Below are 26,846 nucleotides of genomic sequence, written 5' to 3' on the forward strand. Positions count from 1 at the left end.
TCGGCGTCGGGTGGGTGGGTGGGCGGGCGGGCAGGGGGGCAGCGTTGACAGTGGCGGCGGGCGAGCGCCGGCAGCAGGCTCTTGGGGCTTTCCGGAGCGGCGGCCGTCGTCTACGGCCATACCACCCTGAACGCGCCCGATCTCGTCTGATCTCGGAAGCTAAGCAGGGTCGGGCCTGGTTAGTACTTGGATGGGAGACCGCCTGGGAATACCGGGTGCTGTAGGCTTTTTGGACTCCGCCCCGGCGTGTCCTCTCTTGCTTTTGGTCACTGTCAGGACCACAGCCGGCCCCTCGGGGACCAGAGACCCGGGCCCAGGGCAGTCCAGCCCCACCCACACCCCACACTCGGGAGAGAGCACCCCGCCCCCCTCGTCCTCCTCGCATAGGACGAGGCTTGTATTGCCCATCACCGCTGGCTCCCGGAGCCTTCAGAGTGGGCACCGCCACACCACACCACACCGCACCTCCCTGCAATGTGTGCGGTGTGGCTAGCTAGCTGCCAGAGGTTTGGAGGGGAGAGCCTGTCTCCATTTGCACCAAGCCCAGGATGCCCTCCAACACCCATCCGTCCCACCCATCCTGATCCAACACCGCACTTGGCTCCCACCTTGCACAGGCAGGGAGGGGGGTGGACAAGGCTACTCCACCCCTCGCCCTCGCCCACTCCCTCTCCGTGGGAGGAGTCCCGGAAGAACCCAGCCACCACCTGCCACTCTAGCCTGCCTCGGGAGGTCTAGGGAGCTCTGGGGGCCTGTGTCAGTGTGTCTGCTTGTGTCTTGTGTCTGGTGCGTGAGTTCATGCGCTGGTATGTGTGGGTGTGAGAGCACGCAAGAGACTGTTTGACGGGTGTGAGAGTGTGTGTGGCCATCCTGCCTTCTGCTAATGCGCCTCTGTATGTGTGTGTGTGTGTGTGTGTGTGTGTGTGTGTAGCATGAGGGCCCTTCCTGCATACTTGCTCTTATCAGTCAGTACACACAAGTGTGTGTGCCTGGGGGATTGGGTGGGTGTGCCAGCCCGCTAGTGTGGGAGTGCTGTGTGTATATGTGTGTGTATGTGTGATGGCATGTGTGCTTTGGGGCCTGGAAGCGCTCGCGCGGGTCCGCGCAGTGCGATCATGCTTGTGAGTGCGTGTGGATGTGCGTGTGTGCGCACGCACGCGTGTAACCGTTCGTCAAGTTCCCACTTCTGTGGATCAGTAGCGCGTCTGGGCCATCGCGCTTTCTCGCCCGGGGGCGCCCGCGAGCCCTTGCTCGTGTCTGGCGCAGGGTGCCCCTGTGTGGGTATTGTGTGTGCGCCCGCTCGCTCCAAAGGGAGGGCACGGACAGTGCCTGGCTCCAGGGCTAGCCTGTGCCGCTGGCTGTGGCTGTGCGGATGCTGGGTGGGATGGGATGCCAGCCATCCACAGTCAGTCGGATTCCCGTGCGTGTCCAGGCTGAGGGTCCCAGTCCGGGGCACGGGGAGGGACTGAGGGACGGACGGTGCCGTGAGCGAGGTGGGGCCCAGCGTCCCCGATTCCAGATTCCAGAAGCCGGACTGTCCTCCTCGTCCTCCTCGAGCGTCCAGGGCAAGAGGAGGTCACGCGTGGGTGGGTGGGTGGGTGGGTGGGTGGGTGAGGATGCTGGTCCAAGAACCTCCGGGGAGGGGAGGGGAGGGGAGGGGAGTGGAGGGGAGGGGAGGAGTAGGAGAAGGAGAGGTCTCCGTGGGGCCAAGTCTGGCACTCACTGTCTGGGCCCGTGCTCCAAGGGGAGGGCGGAGGAGGGCTGAAGGGGTTCGGGGAGGTTGTAGGCTGGCAGCGAGGGCTGGCGCGTGTGGGTGGGGCTCGGGCCGGGCCGAGTGGCGTGCGTGCGTGCGTGCGTGGCTGTGGTCCTTGGTGTGCGCTGCGGTACAGTGCGTGTGTCTGCGGGGCCCTGGGCTCGCGTGGGCTCGGCGTCGGGTGGGTGGGTGGGCGGGCGGGCAGGGGGGCAGCGTTGACAGTGGCGGCGGGCGAGCGCCGGCAGCAGGCTCTTGGGGCTTTCCGGAGCGGCGGCCGTCGTCTACGGCCATACCACCCTGAACGCGCCCGATCTCGTCTGATCTCGGAAGCTAAGCAGGGTCGGGCCTGGTTAGTACTTGGATGGGAGACCGCCTGGGAATACCGGGTGCTGTAGGCTTTTTGGACTCCGCCCCGGCGTGTCCTCTCTTGCTTTTGGTCACTGTCAGGACCACAGCCGGCCCCTCGGGGACCAGAGACCCGGGCCCAGGGCAGTCCAGCCCCACCCACACCCCACACTCGGGAGAGAGCACCCCGCCCCCCTCGTCCTCCTCGCATAGGACGAGGCTTGTATTGCCCATCACCGCTGGCTCCCGGAGCCTTCAGAGTGGGCACCGCCACACCACACCACACCGCACCTCCCTGCAATGTGTGCGGTGTGGCTAGCTAGCTGCCAGAGGTTTGGAGGGGAGAGCCTGTCTCCATTTGCACCAAGCCCAGGATGCCCTCCAACACCCATCCGTCCCACCCATCCTGATCCAACACCGCACTTGGCTCCCACCTTGCACAGGCAGGGAGGGGGGTGGACAAGGCTACTCCACCCCTCGCCCTCGCCCACTCCCTCTCCGTGGGAGGAGTCCCGGAAGAACCCAGCCACCACCTGCCACTCTAGCCTGCCTCGGGAGGTCTAGGGAGCTCTGGGGGCCTGTGTCAGTGTGTCTGCTTGTGTCTTGTGTCTGGTGCGTGAGTTCATGCGCTGGTATGTGTGGGTGTGAGAGCACGCAAGAGACTGTTTGACGGGTGTGAGAGTGTGTGTGGCCATCCTGCCTTCTGCTAATGCGCCTCTGTATGTGTGTGTGTGTGTGTGTGTGTGTGTGTGTGTGTGTGTGTGTGTAGCATGAGGGCCCTTCCTGCATACTTGCTCTTATCAGTCAGTACACACAAGTGTGTGTGCCTGGGGGATTGGGTGGGTGTGCCAGCCCGCTAGTGTGGGAGTGCTGTGTGTATATGTGTGTGTATGTGTGATGGCATGTGTGCTTTGGGGCCTGGAAGCGCTCGCGCGGGTCCGCGCAGTGCGATCATGCTTGTGAGTGCGTGTGGATGTGCGTGTGTGCGCACGCACGCGTGTAACCGTTCGTCAAGTTCCCACTTCTGTGGATCAGTAGCGCGTCTGGGCCATCGCGCTTTCTCGCCCGGGGGCGCCCGCGAGCCCTTGCTCGTGTCTGGCGCAGGGTGCCCCTGTGTGGGTATTGTGTGTGCGCCCGCTCGCTCCAAAGGGAGGGCACGGACAGTGCCTGGCTCCAGGGCTAGCCTGTGCCGCTGGCTGTGGCTGTGCGGATGCTGGGTGGGATGGGATGCCAGCCATCCACAGTCAGTCGGATTCCCGTGCGTGTCCAGGCTGAGGGTCCCAGTCCGGGGCACGGGGAGGGACTGAGGGACGGACGGTGCCGTGAGCGAGGTGGGGCCCAGCGTCCCCGATTCCAGATTCCAGAAGCCGGACTGTCCTCCTCGTCCTCCTCGAGCGTCCAGGGCAAGAGGAGGTCACGCGTGGGTGGGTGGGTGGGTGGGTGGGTGGGTGAGGATGCTGGTCCAAGAACCTCCGGGGAGGGGAGGGGAGGGGAGTGGAGGGGAGGGGAGGAGTAGGAGAAGGAGAGGTCTCCGTGGGGCCAAGTCTGGCACTCACTGTCTGGGCCCGTGCTCCAAGGGGAGGGCGGAGGAGGGCTGAAGGGGTTCGGGGAGGTTGTAGGCTGGCAGCGAGGGCTGGCGCGTGTGGGTGGGGCTCGGGCCGGGCCGAGTGGCGTGCGTGCGTGCGTGCGTGGCTGTGGTCCTTGGTGTGCGCTGCGGTACAGTGCGTGTGTCTGCGGGGCCCTGGGCTCGCGTGGGCTCGGCGTCGGGTGGGTGGGTGGGCGGGCGGGCAGGGGGGCAGCGTTGACAGTGGCGGCGGGCGAGCGCCGGCAGCAGGCTCTTGGGGCTTTCCGGAGCGGCGGCCGTCGTCTACGGCCATACCACCCTGAACGCGCCCGATCTCGTCTGATCTCGGAAGCTAAGCAGGGTCGGGCCTGGTTAGTACTTGGATGGGAGACCGCCTGGGAATACCGGGTGCTGTAGGCTTTTTGGACTCCGCCCCGGCGTGTCCTCTCTTGCTTTTGGTCACTGTCAGGACCACAGCCGGCCCCTCGGGGACCAGAGACCCGGGCCCAGGGCAGTCCAGCCCCACCCACACCCCACACTCGGGAGAGAGCACCCCGCCCCCCTCGTCCTCCTCGCATAGGACGAGGCTTGTATTGCCCATCACCGCTGGCTCCCGGAGCCTTCAGAGTGGGCACCGCCACACCACACCACACCGCACCTCCCTGCAATGTGTGCGGTGTGGCTAGCTAGCTGCCAGAGGTTTGGAGGGGAGAGCCTGTCTCCATTTGCACCAAGCCCAGGATGCCCTCCAACACCCATCCGTCCCACCCATCCTGATCCAACACCGCACTTGGCTCCCACCTTGCACAGGCAGGGAGGGGGGTGGACAAGGCTACTCCACCCCTCGCCCTCGCCCACTCCCTCTCCGTGGGAGGAGTCCCGGAAGAACCCAGCCACCACCTGCCACTCTAGCCTGCCTCGGGAGGTCTAGGGAGCTCTGGGGGCCTGTGTCAGTGTGTCTGCTTGTGTCTTGTGTCTGGTGCGTGAGTTCATGCGCTGGTATGTGTGGGTGTGAGAGCACGCAAGAGACTGTTTGACGGGTGTGAGAGTGTGTGTGGCCATCCTGCCTTCTGCTAATGCGCCTCTGTATGTGTGTGTGTGTGTGTGTGTGTGTGTGTGTGTGTGTAGCATGAGGGCCCTTCCTGCATACTTGCTCTTATCAGTCAGTACACACAAGTGTGTGTGCCTGGGGGATTGGGTGGGTGTGCCAGCCCGCTAGTGTGGGAGTGCTGTGTGTATATGTGTGTGTATGTGTGATGGCATGTGTGCTTTGGGGCCTGGAAGCGCTCGCGCGGGTCCGCGCAGTGCGATCATGCTTGTGAGTGCGTGTGGATGTGCGTGTGTGCGCACGCACGCGTGTAACCGTTCGTCAAGTTCCCACTTCTGTGGATCAGTAGCGCGTCTGGGCCATCGCGCTTTCTCGCCCGGGGGCGCCCGCGAGCCCTTGCTCGTGTCGGGCGCAGGGGGTGCCCCTGTGTGGGTATTGTGTGTGCGCCCGCTCGCTCCAAAGGGAGGGCACGGACAGTGCCTGGCTCCAGGGCTAGCCTGTGCCGCTGGCTGTGGCTGTGCGGATGCTGGGTGGGATGGGATGCCAGCCATCCACAGTCAGTCGGATTCCCGTGCGTGTCCAGGCTGAGGGTCCCAGTCCGGGGCACGGGGAGGGACTGAGGGACGGACGGTGCCGTGAGCGAGGTGGGGCCCAGCGTCCCCGATTCCAGATTCCAGAAGCCGGACTGTCCTCCTCGTCCTCCTCGAGCGTCCAGGGCAAGAGGAGGTCACGCGTGGGTGGGTGGGTGGGTGGGTGGGTGAGGATGCTGGTCCAAGAACCTCCGGGGAGGGGAGGGGAGGGGAGGGGAGTGGAGGGGAGGGGAGGAGTAGGAGAAGGAGAGGTCTCCGTGGGGCCAAGTCTGGCACTCACTGTCTGGGCCCGTGCTCCATGGGGAGGGCGGAGGAGGGCTGAAGGGGTTCGGGGAGGTTGTAGGCTGGCAGCGAGGGCTGGCGCGTGTGGGTGGGGCTCGGGCCGGGCCGAGTGGCGTGCGTGCGTGCGTGCGTGGCTGTGGTCCTTGGTGTGCGCTGCGGTACAGTGCGTGTGTCTGCGGGGCCCTGGGCTCGCGTGGGCTCGGCGTCGGGTGGGTGGGTGGGCGGGCGGGCAGGGGGGCAGCGTTGACAGTGGCGGCGGGCGAGCGCCGGCAGCAGGCTCTTGGGGATTTCCGGAGCGGCGGCCGTCGTCTACGGCCATACCACCCTGAACGCGCCCGATCTCGTCTGATCTCGGAAGCTAAGCAGGGTCGGGCCTGGTTAGTACTTGGATGGGAGACCGCCTGGGAATACCGGGTGCTGTAGGCTTTTTGGACTCCGCCCCGGCGTGTCCTCTCTTGCTTTTGGTCACTGTCAGGACCACAGCCGGCCCCTCGGGGACCAGAGACCCGGGCCCAGGGCAGTCCAGCCCCACCCACACCCCACACTCGGGAGAGAGCACCCCGCCCCCCTCGTCCTCCTCGCATAGGACGAGGCTTGTATTGCCCATCACCGCTGGCTCCCGGAGCCCTCAGAGTGGGCACCGCCACACCACACCACACCACACCACACCACACCACACCGCACCTCCCTGCAGGGCTGGCTGGCTAGCTAGCTGGCAGAGGTTTGGAGGGGAGAGCCTGTCTCCATTTGCACCACGCCCAGGATGCCCTCCAACACCCATCCGTCCCACCCATCCTGATCCAACACCGCACTTGGCTCCCACCTTGCACAGGCAGGGAGGGGGGTGGACAAGGCTACTCCATCCCTCGCCCTCGCCCACTCCCTCTCCGTGGGAGGAGTCCTGCAAGAACCCAGCCACCACCTGCCACTCTAGCCTGCCTCGGGAGGTCTAGGGAGCTCTGGGGGCCTGTGTCAGTGTGTCTGCTTGTGTCTTGTGTCTGGTGCGTGGGTTCATGCGCTGGTATGTGTGGGTGTGAGAGCACGCAAGAGACTGTTTGACGGGTGTGAGAGTGTGTGTGGCCATCCTGCCTTCTGCTAATGCGCCTCTGTATGTGTGTGTGTGTGTGTGTGTGTGTGTGTAGCATGAGGGCCCTTCCTGCATACTTGCTCTTATCAGCCAGTACACACAAGTGTGTGTGCCTGGGGGATTGGGTGGGTGTGCCAGCCCGCTAGTGTGGGAGTGCTGTGTGTATATGTGTGTGTATGTGTGATGGCATGTGTGCTTTGGGGCCTGGAAGCGCTCGCGCGGGTCCGCGCAGTGCGATCATGCTTGTGAGTGCGTGTGGATGTGCGTGTGTGCGCACGCACGCGTGTAACCGTTCGTCAAGTTCCCACTTCTGTGGATCAGTAGCGCGTCTGGGCCATCGCGCTTTCTCGCCCGGGGGCGCCCGCGAGCCCTTGCTCGTGTCGGGCGCAGGGTGCCCCTGTGTGGGTATTGTGTGTGCGCCCGCTCGCTCCAAAGGGAGGGCACGGACAGTGCCTGGCTCCAGGGCTAGCCTGTGCCGCTGGCTGTGGCTGTGCGGATGCTGGGTGGGATGGGATGCCAGCCATCCACAGTCAGTCGGATTCCCGTGCGTGTCCAGGCTGAGGGTCCCAGTCCGGGGCACGGGGAGGGACTGAGGGACGGACGGTGCCGTGAGCGAGGTGGGGCCCAGCGTCCCCGATTCCAGATTCCAGAAGCCGGACTGTCCTCCTCGTCCTCCTCGAGCGTCCAGGGCAAGAGGAGGTCACGCGTGGGTGGGTGGGTGGGTGGGTGGGTGAGGATGCTGGTCCAAGAACCTCCGGGGAGGGGAGGGGAGGGGAGGGGAGTGGAGGGGAGGGGAGGAGTAGGAGAAGGAGAGGTCTCCGTGGGGCCAAGTCTGGCACTCACTGTCTGGGCCCGTGCTCCATGGGGAGGGCGGAGGAGGGCTGAAGGGGTTCGGGGAGGTTGTAGGCTGGCAGCGAGGGCTGGCGCGTGTGGGTGGGGCTCGGGCCGGGCCGAGTGGCGTGCGTGCGTGCGTGCGTGGCTGTGGTCCTTGGTGTGCGCTGCGGTACAGTGCGTGTGTCTGCGGGGCCCTGGGCTCGCGTGGGCTCGGCGTCGGGTGGGTGGGTGGGCGGGCGGGCAGGGGGGCAGCGTTGACAGTGGCGGCGGGCGAGCGCCGGCAGCAGGCTCTTGGGGCTTTCCGGAGCGGCGGCCGTCGTCTACGGCCATACCACCCTGAACGCGCCCGATCTCGTCTGATCTCGGAAGCTAAGCAGGGTCGGGCCTGGTTAGTACTTGGATGGGAGACCGCCTGGGAATACCGGGTGCTGTAGGCTTTTTGGACTCCGCCCCGGCGTGTCCTCTCTTGCTTTTGGTCACTGTCAGGACCACAGCCGGCCCCTCGGGGACCAGAGACCCGGGCCCAGGGCAGTCCAGCCCCACCCACACCCCACACTCGGGAGAGAGCACCCCGCCCCCCTCGTCCTCCTCGCATAGGACGAGGCTTGTATTGCCCATCACCGCTGGCTCCCGGAGCCCTCAGAGTGGGCACCGCCACACCACACCACACCACACCACACCACACCACACCACACCACACCACACCACACCGCACCTCCCTGCAGGGCTGGCTGGCTAGCTAGCTGGCAGAGGTTTGGAGGGGAGAGCCTGTCTCCATTTGCACCACGCCCAGGATGCCCTCCAACACCCATCCGTCCCACCCATCCTGATCCAACACCGCACTTGGCTCCCACCTTGCACAGGCAGGGAGGGGGGTGGACAAGGCTACTCCATCCCTCGCCCTCGCCCACTCCCTCTCCGTGGGAGGAGTCCCGGAAGAACCCAGCCACCACCTGCCACTCTAGCCTGCCTCGGGAGGTCTAGGGAGCTCTGGGGGCCTGTGTCAGTGTGTCTGCTTGTGTCTTGTGTCTGGTGCGTGGGTTCATGCGCTGGTATGTGTGGGTGTGAGAGCACGCAAGAGACTGTTTGACGGGTGTGAGAGTGTGTGTGGCCATCCTGCCTTCTGCTAATGCGCCTCTGTATGTGTGTGTGTGTGTGTGTGTGTGTGTGTGTGTGTGTAGCATGAGGGCCCTTCCTGCATACTTGCTCTTATCAGCCAGTACACACAAGTGTGTGTGCCTGGGGGATTGGGTGGGTGTGCCAGCCCGCTAGTGTGGGAGTGCTGTGTGTATATGTGTGTGTATGTGTGATGGCATGTGTGCTTTGGGGCCTGGAAGCGCTCGCGCGGGTCCGCGCAGTGCGATCATGCTTGTGAGTGCGTGTGGATGTGCGTGTGTGCGCACGCACGCGTGTAACCGTTCGTCAAGTTCCCACTTCTGTGGATCAGTAGCGCGTCTGGGCCATCGCGCTTTCTCGCCCGGGGGCGCCCGCGAGCCCTTGCTCGTGTCGGGCGCAGGGTGCCCCTGTGTGGGTATTGTGTGTGCGCCCGCTCGCTCCAAAGGGAGGGCACGGACAGTGCCTGGCTCCAGGGCTAGCCTGTGCCGCTGGCTGTGGCTGTGCGGATGCTGGGTGGGATGGGATGCCAGCCATCCACAGTCAGTCGGATTCCCGTGCGTGTCCAGGCTGAGGGTCCCAGTCCGGGGCACGGGGAGGGACTGAGGGACGGACGGTGCCGTGAGCGAGGTGGGGCCCAGCGTCCCCGATTCCAGATTCCAGAAGCCGGACTGTCCTCCTCGTCCTCCTCGAGCGTCCAGGGCAAGAGGAGGTCACGCGTGGGTGGGTGGGTGGGTGGGTGGGTGAGGATGCTGGTCCAAGAACCTCCGGGGAGGGGAGGGGAGGGGAGGGGAGTGGAGGGGAGGGGAGGAGTAGGAGAAGGAGAGGTCTCCGTGGGGCCAAGTCTGGCACTCACTGTCTGGGCCCGTGCTCCAAGGGGAGGGCGGAGGAGGGCTGAAGGGGTTCGGGGAGGTTGTAGGCTGGCAGCGAGGGCTGGCGCGTGTGGGTGGGGCTCGGGCCGGGCCGAGTGGCGTGCGTGCGTGCGTGCGTGGCTGTGGTCCTTGGTGTGCGCTGCGGTACAGTGCGTGTGTCTGCGGGGCCCTGGGCTCGCGTGGGCTCGGCGTCGGGTGGGTGGGTGGGCGGGCGGGCAGGGGGGCAGCGTTGACAGTGGCGGCGGGCGAGCGCCGGCAGCAGGCTCTTGGGGCTTTCCGGAGCGGCGGCCGTCGTCTACGGCCATACCACCCTGAACGCGCCCGATCTCGTCTGATCTCGGAAGCTAAGCAGGGTCGGGCCTGGTTAGTACTTGGATGGGAGACCGCCTGGGAATACCGGGTGCTGTAGGCTTTTTGGACTCCGCCCCGGCGTGTCCTCTCTTGCTTTTGGTCACTGTCAGGACCACAGCCGGCCCCTCGGGGACCAGAGACCCGGGCCCAGGGCAGTCCAGCCCCACCCACACCCCACACTCGGGAGAGAGCACCCCGCCCCCCTCGTCCTCCTCGCATAGGACGAGGCTTGTATTGCCCATCACCGCTGGCTCCCGGAGCCTTCAGAGTGGGCACCGCCACACCACACCACACCGCACCTCCCTGCAATGTGTGCGGTGTGGCTAGCTAGCTGCCAGAGGTTTGGAGGGGAGAGCCTGTCTCCATTTGCACCAAGCCCAGGATGCCCTCCAACACCCATCCGTCCCACCCATCCTGATCCAACACCGCACTTGGCTCCCACCTTGCACAGGCAGGGAGGGGGGTGGACAAGGCTACTCCACCCCTCGCCCTCGCCCACTCCCTCTCCGTGGGAGGAGTCCCGGAAGAACCCAGCCACCACCTGCCACTCTAGCCTGCCTCGGGAGGTCTAGGGAGCTCTGGGGGCCTGTGTCAGTGTGTCTGCTTGTGTCTTGTGTCTGGTGCGTGAGTTCATGCGCTGGTATGTGTGGGTGTGAGAGCACGCAAGAGACTGTTTGACGGGTGTGAGAGTGTGTGTGGCCATCCTGCCTTCTGCTAATGCGCCTCTGTATGTGTGTGTGTGTGTGTGTGTGTGTGTGTGTGTAGCATGAGGGCCCTTCCTGCATACTTGCTCTTATCAGTCAGTACACACAAGTGTGTGTGCCTGGGGGATTGGGTGGGTGTGCCAGCCCGCTAGTGTGGGAGTGCTGTGTGTATATGTGTGTGTATGTGTGATGGCATGTGTGCTTTGGGGCCTGGAAGCGCTCGCGCGGGTCCGCGCAGTGCGATCATGCTTGTGAGTGCGTGTGGATGTGCGTGTGTGCGCACGCACGCGTGTAACCGTTCGTCAAGTTCCCACTTCTGTGGATCAGTAGCGCGTCTGGGCCATCGCGCTTTCTCGCCCGGGGGCGCCCGCGAGCCCTTGCTCGTGTCTGGCGCAGGGTGCCCCTGTGTGGGTATTGTGTGTGCGCCCGCTCGCTCCAAAGGGAGGGCACGGACAGTGCCTGGCTCCAGGGCTAGCCTGTGCCGCTGGCTGTGGCTGTGCGGATGCTGGGTGGGATGGGATGCCAGCCATCCACAGTCAGTCGGATTCCCGTGCGTGTCCAGGCTGAGGGTCCCAGTCCGGGGCACGGGGAGGGACTGAGGGACGGACGGTGCCGTGAGCGAGGTGGGGCCCAGCGTCCCCGATTCCAGATTCCAGAAGCCGGACTGTCCTCCTCGTCCTCCTCGAGCGTCCAGGGCAAGAGGAGGTCACGCGTGGGTGGGTGGGTGGGTGGGTGGGTGGGTGAGGATGCTGGTCCAAGAACCTCCGGGGAGGGGAGGGGAGGGGAGGGGAGTGGAGGGGAGGGGAGGAGTAGGAGAAGGAGAGGTCTCCGTGGGGCCAAGTCTGGCACTCACTGTCTGGGCCCGTGCTCCAAGGGGAGGGCGGAGGAGGGCTGAAGGGGTTCGGGGAGGTTGTAGGCTGGCAGCGAGGGCTGGCGCGTGTGGGTGGGGCTCGGGCCGGGCCGAGTGGCGTGCGTGCGTGCGTGCGTGGCTGTGGTCCTTGGTGTGCGCTGCGGTACAGTGCGTGTGTCTGCGGGGCCCTGGGCTCGCGTGGGCTCGGCGTCGGGTGGGTGGGTGGGCGGGCGGGCAGGGGGGCAGCGTTGACAGTGGCGGCGGGCGAGCGCCGGCAGCAGGCTCTTGGGGCTTTCCGGAGCGGCGGCCGTCGTCTACGGCCATACCACCCTGAACGCGCCCGATCTCGTCTGATCTCGGAAGCTAAGCAGGGTCGGGCCTGGTTAGTACTTGGATGGGAGACCGCCTGGGAATACCGGGTGCTGTAGGCTTTTTGGACTCCGCCCCGGCGTGTCCTCTCTTGCTTTTGGTCACTGTCAGGACCACAGCCGGCCCCTCGGGGACCAGAGACCCGGGCCCAGGGCAGTCCAGCCCCACCCACACCCCACACTCGGGAGAGAGCACCCCGCCCCCCTCGTCCTCCTCGCATAGGACGAGGCTTGTATTGCCCATCACCGCTGGCTCCCGGAGCCTTCAGAGTGGGCACCGCCACACCACACCACACCGCACCTCCCTGCAATGTGTGCGGTGTGGCTAGCTAGCTGCCAGAGGTTTGGAGGGGAGAGCCTGTCTCCATTTGCACCAAGCCCAGGATGCCCTCCAACACCCATCCGTCCCACCCATCCTGATCCAACACCGCACTTGGCTCCCACCTTGCACAGGCAGGGAGGGGGGTGGACAAGGCTACTCCACCCCTCGCCCTCGCCCACTCCCTCTCCGTGGGAGGAGTCCCGGAAGAACCCAGCCACCACCTGCCACTCTAGCCTGCCTCGGGAGGTCTAGGGAGCTCTGGGGGCCTGTGTCAGTGTGTCTGCTTGTGTCTTGTGTCTGGTGCGTGAGTTCATGCGCTGGTATGTGTGGGTGTGAGAGCACGCAAGAGACTGTTTGACGGGTGTGAGAGTGTGTGTGGCCATCCTGCCTTCTGCTAATGCGCCTCTGTATGTGTGTGTGTGTGTGTGTGTGTGTGTGTGTGTGTGTAGCATGAGGGCCCTTCCTGCATACTTGCTCTTATCAGTCAGTACACACAAGTGTGTGTGCCTGGGGGATTGGGTGGGTGTGCCAGCCCGCTAGTGTGGGAGTGCTGTGTGTATATGTGTGTGTATGTGTGATGGCATGTGTGCTTTGGGGCCTGGAAGCGCTCGCGCGGGTCCGCGCAGTGCGATCATGCTTGTGAGTGCGTGTGGATGTGCGTGTGTGCGCACGCACGCGTGTAACCGTTCGTCAAGTTCCCACTTCTGTGGATCAGTAGCGCGTCTGGGCCATCGCGCTTTCTCGCCCGGGGGCGCCCGCGAGCCCTTGCTCGTGTCGGGCGCAGGGTGCCCCTGTGTGGGTATTGTGTGTGCGCCCGCTCGCTCCAAAGGGAGGGCACGGACAGTGCCTGGCTCCAGGGCTAGCCTGTGCCGCTGGCTGTGGCTGTGCGGATGCTGGGTGGGATGGGATGCCAGCCATCCACAGTCAGTCGGATTCCCGTGCGTGTCCAGGCTGAGGGTCCCAGTCCGGGGCACGGGGAGGGACTGAGGGACGGACGGTGCCGTGAGCGAGGTGGGGCCCAGCGTCCCCGATTCCAGATTCCAGAAGCCGGACTGTCCTCCTCGTCCTCCTCGAGCGTCCAGGGCAAGAGGAGGTCACGCGTGGGTGGGTGGGTGGGTGGGTGGGTGAGGATGCTGGTCCAAGAACCTCCGGGGAGGGGAGGGGAGGGGAGGGGAGTGGAGGGGAGGGGAGGAGTAGGAGAAGGAGAGGTCTCCGTGGGGCCAAGTCTGGCACTCACTGTCTGGGCCCGTGCTCCATGGGGAGGGCGGAGGAGGGCTGAAGGGGTTCGGGGAGGTTGTAGGCTGGCAGCGAGGGCTGGCGCGTGTGGGTGGGGCTCGGGCCGGGCCGAGTGGCGTGCGTGCGTGCGTGCGTGGCTGTGGTCCTTGGTGTGCGCTGCGGTACAGTGCGTGTGTCTGCGGGGCCCTGGGCTCGCGTGGGCTCGGCGTCGGGTGGGTGGGTGGGCGGGCGGGCAGGGGGGCAGCGTTGACAGTGGCGGCGGGCGAGCGCCGGCAGCAGGCTCTTGGGGCTTTCCGGAGCGGCGGCCGTCGTCTACGGCCATACCACCCTGAACGCGCCCGATCTCGTCTGATCTCGGAAGCTAAGCAGGGTCGGGCCTGGTTAGTACTTGGATGGGAGACCGCCTGGGAATACCGGGTGCTGTAGGCTTTTTGGACTCCGCCCCGGCGTGTCCTCTCTTGCTTTTGGTCACTGTCAGGACCACAGCCGGCCCCTCGGGGACCAGAGACCCGGGCCCAGGGCAGTCCAGCCCCACCCACACCCCACACTCGGGAGAGAGCACCCCGCCCCCCTCGTCCTCCTCGCATAGGACGAGGCTTGTATTGCCCATCACCGCTGGCTCCCGGAGCCCTCAGAGTGGGCACCGCCACACCACACCACACCACACCACACCACACCACACCGCACCTCCCTGCAGGGCTGGCTGGCTAGCTAGCTGGCAGAGGTTTGGAGGGGAGAGCCTGTCTCCATTTGCACCACGCCCAGGATGCCCTCCAACACCCATCCGTCCCACCCATCCTGATCCAACACCGCACTTGGCTCCCACCTTGCACAGGCAGGGAGGGGGGTGGACAAGGCTACTCCATCCCTCGCCCTCGCCCACTCCCTCTCCGTGGGAGGAGTCCTGCAAGAACCCAGCCACCACCTGCCACTCTAGCCTGCCTCGGGAGGTCTAGGGAGCTCTGGGGGCCTGTGTCAGTGTGTCTGCTTGTGTCTTGTGTCTGGTGCGTGGGTTCATGCGCTGGTATGTGTGGGTGTGAGAGCACGCAAGAGACTGTTTGACGGGTGTGAGAGTGTGTGTGGCCATCCTGCCTTCTGCTAATGCGCCTCTGTATGTGTGTGTGTGTGTGTGTGTGTAGCATGAGGGCCCTTCCTGCATACTTGCTCTTATCAGCCAGTACACACAAGTGTGTGTGCCTGGGGGATTGGGTGGGTGTGCCAGCCCGCTAGTGTGGGAGTGCTGTGTGTATATGTGTGTGTATGTGTGATGGCATGTGTGCTTTGGGGCCTGGAAGCGCTCGCGCGGGTCCGCGCAGTGCGATCATGCTTGTGAGTGCGTGTGGATGTGCGTGTGTGCGCACGCACGCGTGTAACCGTTCGTCAAGTTCCCACTTCTGTGGATCAGTAGCGCGTCTGGGCCATCGCGCTTTCTCGCCCGGGGGCGCCCGCGAGCCCTTGCTCGTGTCGGGCGCAGGGTGCCCCTGTGTGGGTATTGTGTGTGCGCCCGCTCGCTCCAAAGGGAGGGCACGGACAGTGCCTGGCTCCAGGGCTAGCCTGTGCCGCTGGCTGTGGCTGTGCGGATGCTGGGTGGGATGGGATGCCAGCCATCCACAGTCAGTCGGATTCCCGTGCGTGTCCAGGCTGAGGGTCCCAGTCCGGGGCACGGGGAGGGACTGAGGGACGGACGGTGCCGTGAGCGAGGTGGGGCCCAGCGTCCCCGATTCCAGATTCCAGAAGCCGGACTGTCCTCCTCGTCCTCCTCGAGCGTCCAGGGCAAGAGGAGGTCACGCGTGGGTGGGTGGGTGGGTGGGTGGGTGAGGATGCTGGTCCAAGAACCTCCGGGGAGGGGAGGGGAGGGGAGGGGAGTGGAGGGGAGGGGAGGAGTAGGAGAAGGAGAGGTCTCCGTGGGGCCAAGTCTGGCACTCACTGTCTGGGCCCGTGCTCCATGGGGAGGGCGGAGGAGGGCTGAAGGGGTTCGGGGAGGTTGTAGGCTGGCAGCGAGGGCTGGCGCGTGTGGGTGGGGCTCGGGCCGGGCCGAGTGGCGTGCGTGCGTGCGTGCGTGGCTGTGGTCCTTGGTGTGCGCTGCGGTACAGTGCGTGTGTCTGCGGGGCCCTGGGCTCGCGTGGGCTCGGCGTCGGGTGGGTGGGTGGGCGGGCGGGCAGGGGGGCAGCGTTGACAGTGGCGGCGGGCGAGCGCCGGCAGCAGGCTCTTGGGGCTTTCCGGAGCGGCGGCCGTCGTCTACGGCCATACCACCCTGAACGCGCCCGATCTCGTCTGATCTCGGAAGCTAAGCAGGGTCGGGCCTGGTTAGTACTTGGATGGGAGACCGCCTGGGAATACCGGGTGCTGTAGGCTTTTTGGACTCCGCCCCGGCGTGTCCTCTCTTGCTTTTGGTCACTGTCAGGACCACAGCCGGCCCCTCGGGGACCAGAGACCCGGGCCCAGGGCAGTCCAGCCCCACCCACACCCCACACTCGGGAGAGAGCACCCCGCCCCCCTCGTCCTCCTCGCATAGGACGAGGCTTGTATTGCCCATCACCGCTGGCTCCCGGAGCCCTCAGAGTGGGCACCGCCACACCACACCACACCACACCACACCACACCACACCACACCACACCACACCGCACCTCCCTGCAGGGCTGGCTGGCTAGCTAGCTGGCAGAGGTTTGGAGGGGAGAGCCTGTCTCCATTTGCACCAAGCCCAGGATGCCCTCCAACACCCATCCGTCCCACCCATCCTGATCCAACACCGCACTTGGCTCCCACCTTGCACAGGCAGGGAGGGGGGTGGACAAGGCTACTCCATCCCTCGCCCTCGCCCACTCCCTCTCCGTGGGAGGAGTCCCGGAAGAACCCAGCCACCACCTGCCACTCTAGCCTGCCTCGGGAGGTCTAGGGAGCTCTGGGGGCCTGTGTCAGTGTGTCTGCTTGTGTCTTGTGTCTGGTGCGTGGGTTCATGCGCTGGTATGTGTGGGTGTGAGAGCACGCAAGAGACTGTTTGACGGGTGTGAGAGTGTGTGTGGCCATCCTGCCTTCTGCTAATGCGCCTCTGTATGTGTGTGTGTGTGTGTGTGTGTGTGTGTGTGTGTGTAGCATGAGGGCCCTTCCTGCATACTTGCTCTTATCAGCCAGTACACACAAGTGTGTGTGCCTGGGGGATTGGGTGGGTGTGCCAGCCCGCTAGTGTGGGAGTGCTGTGTGTATATGTGTGTGTATGTGTGATGGCATGTGTGCTTTGGGGCCTGGAAGCGCTCGCGCGGGTCCGCGCAGTGCGATCATGCTTGTGAGTGCGTGTGGATGTGCGTGTGTGCGCACGCACGCGTGTAACCGTTCGTCAAGTTCCCACTTCTGTGGATCAGTAGCGCGTCTGGGCCATCGCGCTTTCTCGCCCGGGGGCGCCCGCGAGCCCTTGCTCGTGTCGGGCGCAGGGTGCCCCTGTGTGGGTATTGTGTGTGCGCCCGCTCGCTCCAAAGGGAGGGCACGGACAGTGCCTGGCTCCAGGGCTAGCCTGTGCCGCTGGCTGTGGCTGTGCGGATGCTGGGTGGGATGGGATGCCAGCCATCCACAGTCAGTCGGATTCCCGTGCGTGTCCAGGCTGAGGGTCCCAGTCCGGGGCACGGGGAGGGACTGAGGGACGGACGGTGCCGTGAGCGAGGTGGGGCCCAGCGTCCCCGATTCCAGATTCCAGAAGCCGGACTGTCCTCCTCGTCCTCCTCGAGCGTCCAGGGCAAGAGGAGGTCACGCGTGGGTGGGTGGGTGGGTGGGTGGGTGAGGATGCTGGTCCAAGAACCTCCGGGGAGGGGAGGGGAGGGGAGTGGAGGGGAGGGGAGGAGTAGGAGAAGGAGAGGTCTCCGTGGGGCCAAGTCTGGCACTCACTGTCTGGGCCCGTGCTCCAAGGGGAGGGCGGAGGAGGGCTGAAGGGGTTCGGGGAGGTTGTAGGCTGGCAGCGAGGGCTGGCGCGTGTGGGTGGGGCTCGGGCCGGGCCGAGTGGCGTGCGTGCGTGCGTGCGTGGCTGTGGTCCTTGGTGTGCGCTGCGGTACAGTGCGTGTGTCTGCGGGGCCCTGGGCTCGCGTGGGCTCGGCGTCGGGTGGGTGGGTGGGCGGGCGGGCAGGGGGGGCAGCGTTGACAGTGGCGGCGGGCGAGCGCCGGCAGCAGGCTCTTGGGGCTTTCCGGAGCGGCGGCCGTCGTCTACGGCCATACCACCCTGAACGCGCCCGATCTCGTCTGATCTCGGAAGCTAAGCAGGGTCGGGCCTGGTTAGTACTTGGATGGGAGACCGCCTGGGAATACCGGGTGCTGTAGGCTTTTTGGACTCCGCCCCGGCGTGTCCTCTCTTGCTTTTGGTCACTGTCAGGACCACAGCCGGCCCCTCGGGGACCAGAGACCCGGGCCCAGGGCAGTCCATCCCCACCCACACCCCACACTCGGGAGAGAGCACCCCGCCCCCCTCGTCCTCCTCGCATAGGACGAGGCTTGTATTGCCCATCACCGCTGGCTCCCGGAGCCTTCAGAGTGGGCACCGCCACACCACACCACACCGCACCTCCCTGCAATGTGTGCGGTGTGGCTAGCTAGCTGCCAGAGGTTTGGAGGGGAGAGCCTGTCTCCATTTGCACCAAGCCCAGGATGCCCTCCAACACCCATCCGTCCCACCCATCCTGATCCAACACCGCACTTGGCTCCCACCTTGCACAGGCAGGGAGGGGGGTGGACAAGGCTACTCCACCCCTCGCCCTCGCCCACTCCCTCTCCGTGGGAGGAGTCCCGGAAGAACCCAGCCACCACCTGCCACTCTAGCCTGCCTCGGGAGGTCTAGGGAGCTCTGGGGGCCTGTGTCAGTGTGTCTGCTTGTGTCTTGTGTCTGGTGCGTGAGTTCATGCGCTGGTATGTGTGGGTGTGAGAGCACGCAAGAGACTGTTTGACGGGTGTGAGAGTGTGTGTGGCCATCCTGCCTTCTGCTAATGCGCCTCTGTATGTGTGTGTGTGTGTGTGTGTGTGTGTGTGTGTGTGTGTAGCATGAGGGCCCTTCCTGCATACTTGCTCTTATCAGCCAGTACACACAAGTGTGTGTGCCTGGGGGATTGGGTGGGTGTGCCAGCCCGCTAGTGTGGGAGTGCTGTGTGTATATGTGTGTGTATGTGTGATGGCCTGTGTGCTTTGGGGCCTGGAAGCGCTCGCGCGGGTCCGCGCAGTGCGATCATGCTTGTGAGTGCGTGTGGATGTGCGTGTGTGCGCACGCACGCGTGTAACCGTTCGTCAAGTTCCCACTTCTGTGGATCAGTAGCGCGTCTGGGCCATCGCGCTTTCTCGCCCGGGGGCGCCCGCGAGCCCTTGCTCGTGTCGGGCGCAGGGTGCCCCTGTGTGGGTATTGTGTGTGCGCCCGCTCGCTCCAAAGGGAGGGCACGGACAGTGCCTGGCTCCAGGGCTAGCCTGTGCCGCTGGCTGTGGCTGTGCGGATGCTGGGTGGGATGGGATGCCAGCCATCCACAGTCAGTCGGATTCCCGTGCGTGTCCAGGCTGAGGGTCCCAGTCCGGGGCACGGGGAGGGACTGAGGGACGGACGGTGCCGTGAGCGAGGTGGGGCCCAGCGTCCCCGATTCCAGATTCCAGAAGCCGGACTGTCCTCCTCGTCCTCCTCGAGCGTCCAGGGCAAGAGGAGGTCACGCGTGGGTGGGTGGGTGGGTGGGTGGGTGGGTGAGGATGCTGGTCCAAGAACCTCCGGGGAGGGGAGGGGAGGGGAGTGGAGGGGAGGGGAGGAGTAGGAGAAGGAGAGGTCTCCGTGGGGCCAAGTCTGGCACTCACTGTCTGGGCCCGTGCTCCAAGGGGAGGGCGGAGGAGGGCTGAAGGGGTTCGGGGAGGTTGTAGGCTGGCAGCGAGGGCTGGCGCGTGTGGGTGGGGCTCGGGCCGGGCCGAGTGGCGTGCGTGCGTGCGTGCGTGGCTGTGGTCCTTGGTGTGCGCTGCGGTACAGTGCGTGTGTCTGCGGGGCCCTGGGCTCGCGTGGGCTCGGCGTCGGGTGGGTGGGTGGGCGGGCGGGCAGGGGGGCAGCGTTGACAGTGGCGGCGGGCGAGCGCCGGCAGCAGGCTCTTGGGGCTTTCCGGAGCGGCGGCCGTCGTCTACGGCCATACCACCCTGAACGCGCCCGATCTCGTCTGATCTCGGAAGCTAAGCAGGGTCGGGCCTGGTTAGTACTTGGATGGGAGACCGCCTGGGAATACCGGGTGCTGTAGGCTTTTTGGACTCCGCCCCGGCGTGTCCTCTCTTGCTTTTGGTCACTGTCAGGACCACAGCCGGCCCCTCGGGGACCAGAGACCCGGGCCCAGGGCAGTCCATCCCCACCCACACCCCACACTCGGGAGAGAGCACCCCGCCCCCCTCGTCCTCCTCGCATAGGACGAGGCTTGTATTGCCCATCACCGCTGGCTCCCGGAGCCCTCAGAGTGGGCACCGCCACACCACACCACACCACACCACACCACACCACACCGCACCTCCCTGCAGGGCTGGCTGGCTAGCTAGCTGGCAGAGGTTTGGAGGGGAGAGCCTGTCTCCATTTGCACCACGCCCAGGATGCCCTCCAACACCCATCCGTCCCACCCATCCTGATCCAACACCGCACTTGGCTCCCACCTTGCACAGGCAGGGAGGGGGGTGGACAAGGCTACTCCATCCCTCGCCCTCGCCCACTCCCTCTCCGTGGGAGGAGTCCCGGAAGAACCCAGCCACCACCTGCCACTCTAGCCTGCCTCGGGAGGTCTAGGGAGCTCTGGGGGCCTGTGTCAGTGTGTCTGCTTGTGTCTTGTGTCTGGTGCGTGGGTTCATGCGCTGGTATGTGTGGGTGTGAGAGCACGCAAGAGACTGTTTGACGGGTGTGAGAGTGTGTGTGGCCATCCTGCCTTCTGCTAATGCGCCTCTGTATGTGTGTGTGTGTGTGTGTGTGTGTGTGTGTGTGTAGCATGAGGGCCCTTCCTGCATACTTGCTCTTATCAGCCAGTACACACAAGTGTGTGTGCCTGGGGGATTGGGTGGGTGTGCCAGCCCGCTAGTGTGGGAGTGCTGTGTGTATATGTGTGTGTATGTGTGATGGCCTGTGTGCTTTGGGGCCTGGAAGCGCTCGCGCGGGTCCGCGCAGTGCGATCATGCTTGTGAGTGCGTGTGGATGTGCGTGTGTGCGCACGCACGCGTGTAACCGTTCGTCAAGTTCCCACTTCTGTGGATCAGTAGCGCGTCTGGGCCATCGCGCTTTCTCGCCCGGGGGCGCCCGCGAGCCCTTGCTCGTGTCGGGCGCAGGGTGCCCCTGTGTGGGTATTGTGTGTGCGCCCGCTCGCTCCAAAGGGAGGGCACGGACAGTGCCTGGCTCCAGGGCTAGCCTGTGCCGCTGGCTGTGGCTGTGCGGATGCTGGGTGGGATGGGATGCCAGCCATCCACAGTCAGTCGGATTCCCGTGCGTGTCCAGGCTGAGGGTCCCAGTCCGGGGCACGGGGAGGGACTGAGGGACGGACGGTGCCGTGAGCGAGGTGGGGCCCAGCGTCCCCGATTCCAGATTCCAGAAGCCGGACTGTCCTCCTCGTCCTCCTCGAGCGTCCAGGGCAAGAGGAGGTCACGCGTGGGTGGGTGGGTGGGTGGGTGGGTGGGTGAGGATGCTGGTCCAAGAACCTCCGGGGAGGGGAGGGGAGGGGAGGGGAGTGGAGGGGAGGGGAGGAGTAGGAGAAGGAGAGGTCTCCGTGGGGCCAAGTCTGGCACTCACTGTCTGGGCCCGTGCTCCAAGGGGAGGGCGGAGGAGGGCTGAAGGGGTTCGGGGAGGTTGTAGGCTGGCAGCGAGGGCTGGCGCGTGTGGGTGGGGCTCGGGCCGGGCCGAGTGGCGTGCGTGCGTGCGTGCGTGGCTGTGGTCCTTGGTGTGCGCTGCGGTACAGTGCGTGTGTCTGCGGGGCCCTGGGCTCGCGTGGGCTCGGCGTCGGGTGGGTGGGTGGGCGGGCGGGCAGGGGGGCAGCGTTGACAGTGGCGGCGGGCGAGCGCCGGCAGCAGGCTCTTGGGGCTTTCCGGAGCGGCGGCCGTCGTCTACGGCCATACCACCCTGAACGCGCCCGATCTCGTCTGATCTCGGAAGCTAAGCAGGGTCGGGCCTGGTTAGTACTTGGATGGGAGACCGCCTGGGAATACCGGGTGCTGTAGGCTTTTTGGACTCCGCCCCGGCGTGTCCTCTCTTGCTTTTGGTCACTGTCAGGACCACAGCCGGCCCCTCGGGGACCAGAGACCCGGGCCCAGGGCAGTCCAGCCCCACCCACACCCCACACTCGGGAGAGAGCACCCCGCCCCCCTCGTCCTCCTCGCATAGGACGAGGCTTGTATTGCCCATCACCGCTGGCTCCCGGAGCCTTCAGAGTGGGCACCGCCACACCACACCACACCGCACCTCCCTGCAATGTGTGCGGTGTGGCTAGCTAGCTGCCAGAGGTTTGGAGGGGAGAGCCTGTCTCCATTTGCACCAAGCCCAGGATGCCCTCCAACACCCATCCGTCCCACCCATCCTGATCCAACACCGCACTTGGCTCCCACCTTGCACAGGCAGGGAGGGGGGTGGACAAGGCTACTCCACCCCTCGCCCTCGCCCACTCCCTCTCCGTGGGAGGAGTCCCGGAAGAACCCAGCCACCACCTGCCACTCTAGCCTGCCTCGGGAGGTCTAGGGAGCTCTGGGGGCCTGTGTCAGTGTGTCTGCTTGTGTCTTGTGTCTGGTGCGTGAGTTCATGCGCTGGTATGTGTGGGTGTGAGAGCACGCAAGAGACTGTTTGACGGGTGTGAGAGTGTGTGTGGCCATCCTGCCTTCTGCTAATGCGCCTCTGTATGTGTGTGTGTGTGTGTGTGTGTGTGTGTGTGTGTGTAGCATGAGGGCCCTTCCTGCATACTTGCTCTTATCAGTCAGTACACACAAGTGTGTGTGCCTGGGGGATTGGGTGGGTGTGCCAGCCCGCTAGTGTGGGAGTGCTGTGTGTATATGTGTGTGTATGTGTGATGGCATGTGTGCTTTGGGGCCTGGAAGCGCTCGCGCGGGTCCGCGCAGTGCGATCATGCTTGTGAGTGCGTGTGGATGTGCGTGTGTGCGCACGCACGCGTGTAACCGTTCGTCAAGTTCCCACTTCTGTGGATCAGTAGCGCGTCTGGGCCATCGCGCTTTCTCGCCCGGGGGCGCCCGCGAGCCCTTGCTCGTGTCTGGCGCAGGGTGCCCCTGTGTGGGTATTGTGTGTGCGCCCGCTCGCTCCAAAGGGAGGGCACGGACAGTGCCTGGCTCCAGGGCTAGCCTGTGCCGCTGGCTGTGGCTGTGCGGATGCTGGGTGGGATGGGATGCCAGCCATCCACAGTCAGTCGGATTCCCGTGCGTGTCCAGGCTGAGGGTCCCAGTCCGGGGCACGGGGAGGGACTGAGGGACGGACGGTGCCGTGAGCGAGGTGGGGCCCAGCGTCCCCGATTCCAGATTCCAGAAGCCGGACTGTCCTCCTCGTCCTCCTCGAGCGTCCAGGGCAAGAGGAGGTCACGCGTGGGTGGGTGGGTGGGTGGGTGGGTGGGTGAGGATGCTGGTCCAAGAACCTCCGGGGAGGGGAGGGGAGGGGAGTGGAGGGGAGGGGAGGAGTAGGAGAAGGAGAGGTCTCCGTGGGGCCAAGTCTGGCACTCACTGTCTGGGCCCGTGCTCCATGGGGAGGGCGGAGGAGGGCTGAAGGGGTTCGGGGAGGTTGTAGGCTGGCAGCGAGGGCTGGCGCGTGTGGGTGGGGCTCGGGCCGGGCCGAGTGGCGTGCGTGCGTGCGTGCGTGGCTGTGGTCCTTGGTGTGCGCTGCGGTACAGTGCGTGTGTCTGCGGGGCCCTGGGCTCGCGTGGGCTCGGCGTCGGGTGGGTGGGTGGGCGGGCGGGCAGGGGGGCAGCGTTGACAGTGGCGGCGGGCGAGCGCCGGCAGCAGGCTCTTGGGGCTTTCCGGAGCGGCGGCCGTCGTCTACGGCCATACCACCCTGAACGCGCCCGATCTCGTCTGATCTCGGAAGCTAAGCAGGGTCGGGCCTGGTTAGTACTTGGATGGGAGACCGCCTGGGAATACCGGGTGCTGTAGGCTTTTTGGACTCCGCCCCGGCGTGTCCTCTCTTGCTTTTGGTCACTGTCAGGACCACAGCCGGCCCCTCGGGGACCAGAGACCCGGGCCCAGGGCAGTCCAGCCCCACCCACACCCCACACTCGGGAGAGAGCACCCCGCCCCCCTCGTCCTCCTCGCATAGGACGAGGCTTGTATTGCCCATCACCGCTGGCTCCCGGAGCCCTCAGAGTGGGCACCGCCACACCACACCACACCACACCACACCACACCACACCACACCGCACCTCCCTGCAGGGCTGGCTGGCTAGCTAGCTGGCAGAGGTTTGGAGGGGAGAGCCTGTCTCCATTTGCACCAAGCCCAGGATGCCCTCCAACACCCATCCGTCCCACCCATCCTGATCCAACACCGCACTTGGCTCCCACCTTGCACAGGCAGGGAGGGGGGTGGACAAGGCTACTCCATCCCTCGCCCTCGCCCACTCCCTCTCCGTGGGAGGAGTCCCGGAAGAACCCAGCCACCACCTGCCACTCTAGCCTGCCTCGGGAGGTCTAGGGAGCTCTGGGGGCCTGTGTCAGTGTGTCTGCTTGTGTCTTGTGTCTGGTGCGTGAGTTCATGCGCTGGTATGTGTGGGTGTGAGAGCACGCAAGAGACTGTTTGACGGGTGTGAGAGTGTGTGTGGCCATCCTGCCTTCTGCTAATGCGCCTCTGTATGTGTGTGTGTGTGTGTGTGTGTGTAGCATGAGGGCCCTTCCTGCATACTTGCTCTTATCAGCCAGTACACACAAGTGTGTGTGCCTGGGGGATTGGGTGGGTGTGCCAGCCCGCTAGTGTGGGAGTGCTGTGTGTATATGTGTGTGTATGTGTGATGGCATGTGTGCTTTGGGGCCTGGAAGCGCTCGCGCGGGTCCGCGCAGTGCGATCATGCTTGTGAGTGCGTGTGGATGTGCGTGTGTGCGCACGCACGCGTGTAACCGTTCGTCAAGTTCCCACTTCTGTGGATCAGTAGCGCGTCTGGGCCATCGCGCTTTCTCGCCCGGGGGCGCCCGCGAGCCCTTGCTCGTGTCGGGCGCAGGGTGCCCCTGTGTGGGTATTGTGTGTGCGCCCGCTCGCTCCAAAGGGAGGGCACGGACAGTGCCTGGCTCCAGGGCTAGCCTGTGCCGCTGGCTGTGGCTGTGCGGATGCTGGGTGGGATGGGATGCCAGCCATCCACAGTCAGTCGGATTCCCGTGCGTGTCCAGGCTGAGGGTCCCAGTCCGGGGCACGGGGAGGGACTGAGGGACGGACGGTGCCGTGAGCGAGGTGGGGCCCAGCGTCCCCGATTCCAGATTCCAGAAGCCGGACTGTCCTCCTCGTCCTCCTCGAGCGTCCAGGGCAAGAGGAGGTCACGCGTGGGTGGGTGGGTGGGTGGGTGGGTGGGTGAGGATGCTGGTCCAAGAACCTCCGGGGAGGGGAGGGGAGGGGAGTGGAGGGGAGGGGAGGAGTAGGAGAAGGAGAGGTCTCCGTGGGGCCAAGTCTGGCACTCACTGTCTGGGCCCGTGCTCCATGGGGAGGGCGGAGGAGGGCTGAAGGGGTTCGGGGAGGTTGTAGGCTGGCAGCGAGGGCTGGCGCGTGTGGGTGGGGCTCGGGCCGGGCCGAGTGGCGTGCGTGCGTGCGTGCGTGGCTGTGGTCCTTGGTGTGCGCTGCGGTACAGTGCGTGTGTCTGCGGGGCCCTGGGCTCGCGTGGGCTCGGCGTCGGGTGGGTGGGTGGGCGGGCGGGCAGGGGGGCAGCGTTGACAGTGGCGGCGGGCGAGCGCCGGCAGCAGGCTCTTGGGGCTTTCCGGAGCGGCGGCCGTCGTCTACGGCCATACCACCCTGAACGCGCCCGATCTCGTCTGATCTCGGAAGCTAAGCAGGGTCGGGCCTGGTTAGTACTTGGATGGGAGACCGCCTGGGAATACCGGGTGCTGTAGGCTTTTTGGACTCCGCCCCGGCGTGTCCTCTCTTGCTTTTGGTCACTGTCAGGACCACAGCCGGCCCCTCGGGGACCAGAGACCCGGGCCCAGGGCAGTCCATCCCCACCCACACCCCACACTCGGGAGAGAGCACCCCGCCCCCCTCGTCCTCCTCGCATAGGACGAGGCTTGTATTGCCCATCACCGCTGGCTCCCGGAGCCCTCAGAGTGGGCACCGCCACACCACACCACACCACACCACACCACACCGCACCTCCCTGCAGGGCTGGCTGGCTAGCTAGCTGGCAGAGGTTTGGAGGGGAGAGCCTGTCTCCATTTGCACCACGCCCAGGATGCCCTCCAACACCCATCCGTCCCACCCATCCTGATCCAACACCGCACTTGGCTCCCACCTTGCACAGGCAGGGAGGGGGGTGGACAAGGCTACTCCATCCCTCGCCCTCGCCCACTCCCTCTCCGTGGGAGGAGTCCCGGAAGAACCCAGCCACCACCTGCCACTCTAGCCTGCCTCGGGAGGTCTAGGGAGCTCTGGGGGCCTGTGTCAGTGTGTCTGCTTGTGTCTTGTGTCTGGTGCGTGGGTTCATGCGCTGGTATGTGTGGGTGTGAGAGCACGCAAGAGACTGTTTGACGGGTGTGAGAGTGTGTGTGGCCATCCTGCCTTCTGCTAATGCGCCTCTGTATGTGTGTGTGTGTGTGTGTGTGTGTGTGTGTGTGTGTGTAGCATGAGGGCCCTTCCTGCATACTTGCTCTTATCAGCCAGTACACACAAGTGTGTGTGCCTGGGGGATTGGGTGGGTGTGCCAGCCCGCTAGTGTGGGAGTGCTGTGTGTATATGTGTGTGTATGTGTGATGGCATGTGTGCTTTGGGGCCTGGAAGCGCTCGCGCGGGTCCGCGCAGTGCGATCATGCTTGTGAGTGCGTGTGGATGTGCGTGTGTGCGCACGCACGCGTGTAACCGTTCGTCAAGTTCCCACTTCTGTGGATCAGTAGCGCGTCTGGGCCATCGCGCTTTCTCGCCCGGGGGCGCCCGCGAGCCCTTGCTCGTGTCTGGCGCAGGGTGCCCCTGTGTGGGTATTGTGTGTGCGCCCGCTCGCTCCAAAGGGAGGGCACGGACAGTGCCTGGCTCCAGGGCTAGCCTGTGCCGCTGGCTGTGGCTGTGCGGATGCTGGGTGGGATGGGATGCCAGCCATCCACAGTCAGTCGGATTCCCGTGCGTGTCCAGGCTGAGGGTCCCAGTCCGGGGCACGGGGAGGGACTGAGGGACGGACGGTGCCGTGAGCGAGGTGGGGCCCAGCGTCCCCGATTCCAGATTCCAGAAGCCGGACTGTCCTCCTCGTCCTCCTCGAGCGTCCAGGGCAAGAGGAGGTCACGCGTGGGTGGGTGGGTGGGTGGGTGGGTGGGTGAGGATGCTGGTCCAAGAACCTCCGGGGAGGGGAGGGGAGGGGAGTGGAGGGGAGGGGAGGAGTAGGAGAAGGAGAGGTCTCCGTGGGGCCAAGTCT

The 26,846-nt window shown here is 65.5% G+C and overlaps 14 non-coding genes across 14 annotated transcripts; all 14 read left to right on the top strand.

The window, feature by feature from the left end:
• Positions 1-108: 108 nt before the first annotated feature.
• Positions 109-227, top strand: LOC127672217 (5S ribosomal RNA). The gene has a single exon (XR_007974875.1). It is a non-coding gene; the product is annotated as a 5S ribosomal RNA (ribosomal RNA).
• A 1,805-nt stretch (positions 228-2,032) lies between these two features.
• On the top strand, positions 2,033-2,151 carry LOC127672228 (5S ribosomal RNA). Its single transcript, XR_007974886.1, has one exon. It is a non-coding gene; the product is annotated as a 5S ribosomal RNA (ribosomal RNA).
• A 1,812-nt stretch (positions 2,152-3,963) lies between these two features.
• LOC127672239 (5S ribosomal RNA) lies at positions 3,964-4,082 on the top strand. The gene has a single exon (XR_007974897.1). It is a non-coding gene; the product is annotated as a 5S ribosomal RNA (ribosomal RNA).
• A 1,807-nt stretch (positions 4,083-5,889) lies between these two features.
• Positions 5,890-6,008, top strand: LOC127672251 (5S ribosomal RNA). The gene has a single exon (XR_007974908.1). It is a non-coding gene; the product is annotated as a 5S ribosomal RNA (ribosomal RNA).
• A 1,813-nt stretch (positions 6,009-7,821) lies between these two features.
• LOC127672262 (5S ribosomal RNA) lies at positions 7,822-7,940 on the top strand. The gene has a single exon (XR_007974914.1). It is a non-coding gene; the product is annotated as a 5S ribosomal RNA (ribosomal RNA).
• Positions 7,941-9,781: 1,841 nt separating this feature from the next.
• On the top strand, positions 9,782-9,900 carry LOC127672271 (5S ribosomal RNA). Its single transcript, XR_007974923.1, has one exon. It is a non-coding gene; the product is annotated as a 5S ribosomal RNA (ribosomal RNA).
• Positions 9,901-11,705: 1,805 nt separating this feature from the next.
• On the top strand, positions 11,706-11,824 carry LOC127672273 (5S ribosomal RNA). Its single transcript, XR_007974925.1, has one exon. It is a non-coding gene; the product is annotated as a 5S ribosomal RNA (ribosomal RNA).
• A 1,805-nt stretch (positions 11,825-13,629) lies between these two features.
• Positions 13,630-13,748, top strand: LOC127672275 (5S ribosomal RNA). The gene has a single exon (XR_007974927.1). It is a non-coding gene; the product is annotated as a 5S ribosomal RNA (ribosomal RNA).
• Positions 13,749-15,555: 1,807 nt separating this feature from the next.
• On the top strand, positions 15,556-15,674 carry LOC127672276 (5S ribosomal RNA). Its single transcript, XR_007974928.1, has one exon. It is a non-coding gene; the product is annotated as a 5S ribosomal RNA (ribosomal RNA).
• A 1,832-nt stretch (positions 15,675-17,506) lies between these two features.
• Positions 17,507-17,625, top strand: LOC127672277 (5S ribosomal RNA). The gene has a single exon (XR_007974929.1). It is a non-coding gene; the product is annotated as a 5S ribosomal RNA (ribosomal RNA).
• A 1,806-nt stretch (positions 17,626-19,431) lies between these two features.
• Positions 19,432-19,550, top strand: LOC127672278 (5S ribosomal RNA). Its single transcript, XR_007974930.1, has one exon. It is a non-coding gene; the product is annotated as a 5S ribosomal RNA (ribosomal RNA).
• Positions 19,551-21,373: 1,823 nt separating this feature from the next.
• LOC127672279 (5S ribosomal RNA) lies at positions 21,374-21,492 on the top strand. Its single transcript, XR_007974931.1, has one exon. It is a non-coding gene; the product is annotated as a 5S ribosomal RNA (ribosomal RNA).
• Positions 21,493-23,296: 1,804 nt separating this feature from the next.
• Positions 23,297-23,415, top strand: LOC127672280 (5S ribosomal RNA). The gene has a single exon (XR_007974932.1). It is a non-coding gene; the product is annotated as a 5S ribosomal RNA (ribosomal RNA).
• Positions 23,416-25,228: 1,813 nt separating this feature from the next.
• On the top strand, positions 25,229-25,347 carry LOC127672281 (5S ribosomal RNA). The gene has a single exon (XR_007974933.1). It is a non-coding gene; the product is annotated as a 5S ribosomal RNA (ribosomal RNA).
• The last annotated feature ends 1,499 nt before the right edge of the window (positions 25,348-26,846 follow it).

This window comes from Apodemus sylvaticus, chromosome 21 (assembly GCF_947179515.1).
Source record: "Apodemus sylvaticus chromosome 21, mApoSyl1.1, whole genome shotgun sequence".
Classification (NCBI taxonomy): domain Eukaryota; kingdom Metazoa; phylum Chordata; class Mammalia; order Rodentia; family Muridae; genus Apodemus; species Apodemus sylvaticus.